Source organism: Cyprinus carpio, chromosome B2 (genome assembly GCF_018340385.1).
Source record: "Cyprinus carpio isolate SPL01 chromosome B2, ASM1834038v1, whole genome shotgun sequence".
Classification (NCBI taxonomy): domain Eukaryota; kingdom Metazoa; phylum Chordata; class Actinopteri; order Cypriniformes; family Cyprinidae; genus Cyprinus; species Cyprinus carpio.
Genome location: NC_056598.1, coordinates 3,320,929 through 3,329,974, shown reverse-complemented (window position 1 = coordinate 3,329,974; position 9,046 = coordinate 3,320,929). Strand labels below are relative to the sequence as shown.

The following is a 9,046-nucleotide window of genomic DNA, read 5'->3' as shown; positions in this document are numbered from 1 at the left end:
AGAAATGATTTGTACTCTTAAGTCACACTCATAATGTAGGAATATCACTGCATTGCATAAAACCCCAAACCAAATGGAATATGCAAAGAACTGATTCAAGACCTTTTCTCTGAGCTAACTTTTTATGAGCTGTATTTTGTGCTTTGCTTTTCAAAGTAAACCCAGTGGGCAATTGATTTGATTTAAATTGAACGTTAAACATATTGGCCAACATATAAATTAAACCAATTAACTTCTTATTTTCACAGAATTACCATTGGCAGAAATTACAGCCCAAAGTGAACTAAAAAAGACTTTACAGCATCTTGATCAAGTCTTGACTTATATTTGACATCAAATGGACATCAAGGTGCCCGCTGGGAATGACACCAAAATGTAAAACGTAATGCACATTCTTTCAAATATTGTTTTAATGCTAACTCAACACTCAGTCTGATTGAGTATCTGATTCATATGGCCAACAATAAAGTTTTTAAAGGACATCTGCTATCAGTGCTTTGAGGATTTATCTGGCTTCTACTGTAATGAATTTGTGTGTGCCTTATCTCTCTAAAAGCACATGAACGTGTGTTTACATTTCCTGTTGGCTAATTAATCATTTTTGTTCTCTAGGTACTAACTGTGAATTCAAATGCGACTCTACAGTTCCTGTCCAAACTGATGTTTATATTGCATTTTGAATATATATATAAAGTAGCAATATTGAATCAAATCCAAAGTGGTAATTTATCTCTTATATAGCTGGCAATGAAGTGTAATTTTCACAGAAACATTTAAAGGGATACTCCACCCCAAAATGAAAATTTTGTCATTAATCACTTACCCCCATGTCGTTCCAAACCCGGCAAAGCTTCATTCATCTTCAGAACACAATTTAAGATATTTTGGATGAAAACAGGTAGGCTTGAGACTGTCCCATAGACTGCCAAGAAAATAACAGTGTCAAGGTCCATAAAAGGCATGAAAGTCATCGTCAGAATACTCCATCTGCCGTCAGACCTGCAATCTGGGTTATATGAAGCGACGGGAAAAAATTTTGTAAGCGAAGAAAACAAAAATAACGACTTTATTCAACAATTCCTTTGTCAATGGTCTCCTCTGTGTCTCTCCATATCACCGTATGCTGTGTATGCTCTTCTGTTTTATTTCAAATCAAAGCTAAATACACGTAGTAACAGCACATCCTTGTGGCGCTGTTGTTGACAATGTATGGTTAGAAATCCAGTTCTTTTTTTTCTTTTTTTACCGTTGCTGTTGGTTTGTACTTTCTGTTCTGCTGAAGGAGCCTGAAGCAGCATTAACCAGTCTGCAATTATTTTACATTTTTCAGAGTGTTTAAAATAATTATGTTGAGTAATGATCTGTTGAGTAGTTGAGTGTGTTATGTGAGCAAGGACTGATTAGCAAACATGCGTTTAGCTGGCCCTGGCCCGGTTGGAAGAGGTGGGCTCGGTTCGGTTCGGCTTGGGCGCGGTACGCATGCAGTGTGAGTGCTAACCGCACCGGAGCAGGGAACAGATACTATTTTGTGTGTGCTACTGTCATCATTATGACCACAAACATATTCTATTACTACTGCTACACTACACTTTTCAATATATTTAGGTTTACAATGGCTCTTGTTCTTAACTTATTGATAAACAGAAAATGTAGTTTGCGAGTAAAGCTGCAAATCATTTCATTAAGCTGTCTCTGTAATAATATTCTGATACATACAAGTGAAAATCAATGCATGGAATAAATGATAAATTAATTATAATTAATTAATCAGCAGTTCCCTAGTCCCTTGTCCCTTTGTTTGAGTTTACCCACTGTCAGTGAGTTTCTAAAATCATGGTTCCGGTTCACGTTCATAGTTAAAGTTTAATTTAGTTTTACCTTAAGTCTTCATTTATTTCTGGTTATGTCATATTTGACTATCTGAAAATAAACTGTTTCAACTTGCCAGCAGTGGATTACACAGCTTTCTTCCACATTTTAAAACAAAGCAGGCTTTTTCTAAATTTTATGGATATAAAATGTGATGGTTAACCCTTGCATATGTATGACTTAAAAACATCAACTAATTTTTAAACCTTTCGGCTTGGAATTTTTATTTATTTTTTGTATTTTGAAGAAAAACACTTTAGGATTAAACATTCTGAAGTTTAATTACAAAAAAAGAATTTTATAGTGGACACATAACACAATACAAAGTGAAAAAAGTTCACAAAAACACAAAGTGTTTGAGAAAAAAAAGTGAAAACTGTATAAATTTCCTGAGGTACATACTGATTCACTAAACAAGAGTACAAACAATAATACAAAACTCTAATTATTCAATTCAAAATGCCAGATGTCCCTTTGAAAAGCTACAAAGACATTTTTACATGTGCAATTCCACGCTGTCATATAGTCAATTAAAATGAATGCTTTTCCTGTGGGATAAACAGGTATATTTACAGATGTTTTGTGGTCTTGAAGAATATCATACACTAAATACTCATATCACTTTGCAGACATCTCGACAGCACGGGGATCGTCAGTAACGTTGAGGTCATAGTCTGTGGCCGGGCCGGACACCAGCACCCTCACGCGGTCGGGGAAGTCGTCCAGTTTAGGGTAGAGCAGGAAGACATAGACCAGCGCAGCTGCCACACCTCCACACATAGGGCCTACCCAATAGACCTGAAAACAGTATGAAATCATTTCAAACATCGACTGAAAACAACAAATTCAAAAATATTTAAAAGTCTGTTTGTGGGTGCGATTGCTTATGTTATATCATGTAACACATTCCCGAGGGTGCTTACTGGTGCTAAAATGCGAAGCTTTTCTGATTTTTTGCTAGTTCATGTGTCAAGATCCAGGAAAGTATGAAAAGCATCGTCAGAATCTGCGTACTGCTCAGAATTGTCAAAATAGAGTTACGCTGATTTGGAGAGACACAGAGGAGAGGAATTGTTGAATAAAGTTGTTATTTATGTTTTCTTCAAGTACAAAAAGTATTCTCATCAATTCATAACGTTACGGTTGAATCACTGATGGCAGATGGAATATTCTGACGAAGCTTTTCATACTTTCCTGGACCTTGACACTGTTATTTATTTGGCAGTCAATGGGACAGTCACAAGCCTCCCGGTTTTCATCCAAAATATCTTAAATTGTGTTCCGAAGACGAACAAAGCTTTTACGGGTTTGGAACGACATGGGGGTAAGTGATTAATGACAAAATTTTAATTTTGGGATGGAGTATCCCTGTAAGTTAAGGGGTTTGTTCATTTCACTAACTTCATCTCCAAGTTGTTTTTGTGTACAAATATCTCATAAACATCTTTTATTATATATAGATTTGCAGGTGATTATATATATATATATATATATATATATATATATATTGGCTATTTAACACCCTATTGCAAGTAAGCAAACAATACATTTACAGGATGAAAAACTAGAACTTAAAGGGACAGTTCATCCAAAAATTAAATTCCTGTCATCATTTATTCACCTTCAAGTTGTTACGGAGCCCGGGAGGTCACCTGTAGGAGGAAAAAAGAACAATCCGTGGCGACGGTTTTGCAATCCATCCCCTCAGTTTATAAACCATACTCACAAATTCTTAAACTGTTCCCTCGGTTTAACAAATCATGCCCACAGATTAACAAACTGTACCCACAAATTTCCAATCCGTGCGCTCAGATTGTGTAAACCCTACCTTTTGGTTTTTGAATCCGTACCCACAAATACATAATCCATGGGCACGCTTTCGCAATCCGTTCCCTCGGATTTGTAAACTGTACTCACGGATTCATGCAGCAGGCTCCTAGGTAGCCTACGTGTTAACACACTGTTTTATTGAATATTATTATGTGGAATAGAAAATAAGTGATTCTCTATCAATTGTAGTACGAGGTGGAATACAACGATTTAATAAGAAAGATGTGCATCAAAATCTTGTTTAATTTGTGATAATCTTAGCACTTGATTATTATTGTATAATAAACCTGGCATTGTGACTGACTCTGGAGTAATTTGTTCCTCTTTTGTAAGTCGTTTTGGATAAAAGCTTCTTATACATAACCTGTAAAATAATATATAATAATAATAAAAATAATAGTTATTTTTATCATTATTATTTTAATTTATAGGCTAAATAAATTAGTGTACTTAAGACGTTTGTCATAAAATAATTCATGAATGCTTTATTTTTAAATAACCTTTTAAAGTTTTGGAAATGTGTTTGTGTACTATTCTTTCTTAACATGAAGACTTATTTTGGTGATTTTATAATTTTATATTGATTTAGTTAGATGCATGCTTCACTTTTAATGTTATTATTAAATAACTAGGCCTATTATAACATTGCATTCATTTAGAGAGCAAAGGAATGACAACATAATCGGCACATTATTTGTTTTGTATTGTTTTTTTACCTTCTTCTCTCGAAACTCTATCGTTTTTTTTTAATTTTGTTTTTTTTAGAAAATTCAGGGAATTCTTTTTAGCGTTTATTTTAGGCTATAAAACACAGGCGTCAGTGTCTTATCCTATTGGTGATTAATGTAAAATAAATGCTAAAAAGAAGTTCAATTTTGTGAGTGCGGATCATGGTCTCATAGGCTACTATGAAAAATAATGTTTAATAAACACAAATGAATCTGCCGGTGGGGGCTGGGCTACAAATCCACGAGTTTACAAATCCGAGGGAATGGTTTGCAAAAGCGTGCGCACGGATTAAGAATTTGTGGGTACGGTTTCAAAAACCGAAGGTACGGTTTACAAAATTTGAGTGCACTGATTGGAAATTTGTAGGTATGGTTTATTAATCCATGGACACGATTTGTTACACCGAGGGAACAGTTTAAGAATTCTTGAGTACGGTTTATAAACTGAGGGGACGGATTGCAAAACCGTCACCATGGATTGTATTTTTTTCCCCCGGGCTCCGTAAGTTGTTTCAAACCTGTATGAGTTTCTTTTTTCTGCCGAAAACAAAAGGAGATATTCTGAAGAATCTGGGTAACCAAACATTTTCTGGTCCCCATTGACTTCCATTGCATTTTTTCCCAAACTATGGAAATCAGTGGGGACCAAACTGTTTGATACTCACAATACTCAAAATATCATCATGTTCAACAGAAGAAAGAAACCCATACAGGTTTGGAACAACTTAAGGATGAGTAAATGATGAGAGAATTTTCATTTTTGGATGAACTGTCCCTTTAAATAGACATCTCTGCATGTGCATGCGCTATCTAGGACTTTAAGTACACTAAGTAACCCTTAGCAAACAATACACAAACATGTGATTTAACTATAGATTATTCTTGACTAGCCATTAATCTAAAACAATATAATTGTTACTCATTAACTATAAAAGTTCAATATGATCTGATTCTGTCTTCTGATAAGGTCCCGAATGTTTTACATTTAAAATATTCATTTTTTTTTTTTTTGATATAATGTATTAATTTTCAAAGGGGAAAAACTGAGATGTAATTTTACCCAGTGGTTGGTAAAATCTTTAAGAATCACCGCAGGGCCAAAGGATCGAGCCGGATTGATCCCACATCCAGTGAAACTGATCTAAACAGAGAAAAACAAAGGAGTCATGGGTGAGAAAGAGAAATAAGCCGCCCATTTTTGAATCAGTTAAGCTACTTTATTATTATTTCTCTTAAGGCAGAAACCAATTTACATATTTAAACATCACTCTATACATGTCATGTTGCTTTATGTATTTATATGGTAACCCTGGCAATATTTACAACAGCTACAGGAATGCTGATGCAGAAAAGAGACAGCAGCAGCAGGAGAAGAGTGAATGCTGATTACTCACAGCTGTCAAATGGCCCAGGCAAACGCTGAGGCCAATGGCCAGAGGGGCAGAGCCTGTCACATCCCGCCTTGTCTGTGGTTGCTATGACACACAACACTAGCTGGAAGGTAGCGAAGAGTTCAATACCAACACCTTGACCGGGAGAAATACTATTGCTTATCTGTAAATAAAAAATAGGTTTAGTTAGATTGTTGTGTAGATTCAAATATAATTTCATTGCATGCATCGCAAGCATCACAATCTATTTAAAGTAGAGGAAACACCCAGAGTCTCATTTGATCACTTATACAATAAGATATAAGCAAGAAACATAATGTAAATGTACATTTATGTAAGTAAGAAATGTTTTCAGGTCAGAGGACAGCCGTCTCTGATGTCACTCAGCAATAACATGAATTGACTCTGTTTACTGGCCGAAGTAATAAGTGCATTACACCTTCTTGACATGTTGAGAAAAAACATAATCACAGGAAAGAACGCCGCCTCTGAAGACAGATAAATAACATCAACACACCAAGCAGTGCTGCTTTACTATCAGTGAGCAACTATTATAGTTTCATTAATATTTTGAATCAGTTTTTTTTTTTTTTTTTACATTTTCTGTTTTCATTTAAATTTTTGTTAATTCTTAAAAAAGTTTTATATGTCCATATAGTTTTTATACATTTTTTATTTTTGTACATTAGGTTAAATTAAATGAAAATAAGAATTGTTGCTGAAATCAGTTTGAAGTTTATATATATATATACTTAATTTTTTTTATAACTATTATGCATTATGCAAATATTACATATTTTATATAAATATTTACAGAAAATATAAACCTAACATTTACAGAAAAATAAATAATGTCTAATATAGTTATAACTACAACAAACCAGCCACATTTACCAATTGTTTACCATTTAAACTTTTTTTCCAAGAGGTAAAATACATGCAAAATAAACTCAAAAAAAAACATAATAAAAATCACCATAAAAACACTAAAAAAAAATGAAAATACACCAAAATGATACCAAAAAGGAGATGTGTGCGTGTGTTTATGTGTATTATCCGAACCTTAAAATAGCTTTTCTAGCATTAACCTAATATAGTTAGATTTGTTCATAAAATTCTTGACTTGCATAAAAACAAATTCTCATTTGATATATTTTTAACAGTGTAGAAAAATTCGGAAGTTCTACATCTTTCTTTGTAACTAATTATTTAGCTGTGAAATTTAACAAATCATACATTTCCTAGACTTAAAATTTACATTTAATTACAGATTATTCCAGTTTGGAGATTCATTGGAAAGTGTACATATTATTTTAAACTAGAAAGAAAAACTGAATTGGAACTACAGTAAGCGACTCATGTAATCATGTAAACAGAGCAGTCAGAGACAGGTGTCTTAGCAGAAATACTGAAGATCAGCGTACTCACCGAATTTAGCCCTAGGGCTTTCCCATCAGTGACGCCATACACGATGCCGCTCGCCAGCGCTGCACCAAAACATCTGTGCCACGATGTACATCACAGCCTTCAGCAAGCTGATCTGGCAGCTGGCCAGAAGCCCACGCGTCACAGCTGGATTCAGATGTGCTCCGCTGATGTGACCCAAGGCTTTGGGCAAGAGTGGCGATGGACAAACCAAAGGGCGAGAGCCACCTTGACCTCCTGATCTGGTTTGTCATTGTTGGAGTTTCCAACTGCAGCTGTAATGCTGAGGAAGATGAAGAGGGTCATACCCACCAGCTCGGCCAAAACGGCCCTCCAGAACGCCTTGCTCTTCAGCTCCTTCATGACTGGCAGCTCTGGGCACGTGGATGTGTTAATGTAGGGGTTTCTGAGGGCACTGGGTACGTTTCTCTGCCAAAAGAGAGTATTTATAGGGCAGGTCTTGCTAATGAAACAGGGGGCGGGTTTCAGCTACGGGGGCAAAAAGAGTAAGTGAGAGAGAGGAGAGGAGGCAGGCAAAGTAATGAGAAATCCTTCGTTTTTCTTCCCCCTTTTCAACTCTCATTTCATTCACATTTTATGTCTAGCAGATAAGGACATAATCTGGCCTTATTTAAACTCTGATCTCTGTTTGATTTTAACACTGCAAACAGCTCAACTTTTATTCTGTTCCAGCTTGGAGATCAAACTAGTGGACTGTTACTATTTTTCACATTTTAGAATAATAGAAATTTCATCAAAGCTATCAGAAACTATGTAGTGACTTAAAATGTTACACAAATCAAAACTTAGGTTTCAGTTCATGCACTTCAAAGTTTTCACCCTTTGTCAAGATTACAGCTCTGCACACTATGAACTTTCTGGACTATGAGATACATAAATGAACTCTGCTGTGACCAGACTTTTGGCTGGACAGTTTGTAAAAGTCAAACAGAAAAATAAAAGTACTTTATGAAACTTTCAGCATACAATAGGGGACACTTAACATAAAGTTCACAACATGGGAGTGAAAGTGAGCTTAAATTCTTTCCCTCTATTTTACACACACACAGACACATGCTCGGTTTTCTTGTTTTATGGGGACTTTTCATGGACTCTCTACAAAATATCTGTATTTTTTTTTTTTTACAATTTTATATATTCATTAAAAAAAACTTTATCATTAAAAAAGGAATAACTGTTTTTTCAGGTTTTGTCAGGTTTAGATCACTTCTGGGTACACATTTGTCCCCAAAATACAGTTTGAGCACTCTCTCTCTCTCTCTCTCTCTCTCTCTCTCACAGCTCCCTCTTCACCTTAGACAATAAAGTAACAGCAACTTTAACCTCTCTCTGCAGTATCCCAAGAAATGATTTGTACTCTTAAGTCACACTCATAATGTAGGAATATCACTGCATTGCATAAAACACTTATATTTGACATCAAATGGACATCAAGGTGCCCGCTGGGAATGACACCAAAATGTAAAACGTAATGCACATTCTTTCAAATATTGTTTTAAAACTAACTCAACATTCAGTCTGATTGAGTATCTGATTCATATGGCCAACAATAAAGTTTTTAAAGGACATCTGCTATCAGTGCTTTGAGGATTTATCTGGCTTCTACTGTAAATGAATTTGTGTGTGCCTTATCTCTCTAAAAGCACATGAACGTGTGTTTACATTTCTTGTTGGCTAATTCATCATTTTTGTTCTCTAGGTACTAACTGTGAATTAAAATGCACCTGTACAGTTCCTGTGTAAACTGATGTTTATAATGCATTTTGAATATATAGATGTACA

General features: G+C 35.1%; 1 pseudogene; it reads right to left on the bottom strand.

Moving 5' to 3' along the window:
- Positions 1-2,381: 2,381 nt before the first annotated feature.
- LOC109091277 lies at positions 2,382-7,690 on the bottom strand (annotated as a pseudogene).
- Between the last annotated feature and the right edge of the window lie 1,356 nt (positions 7,691-9,046).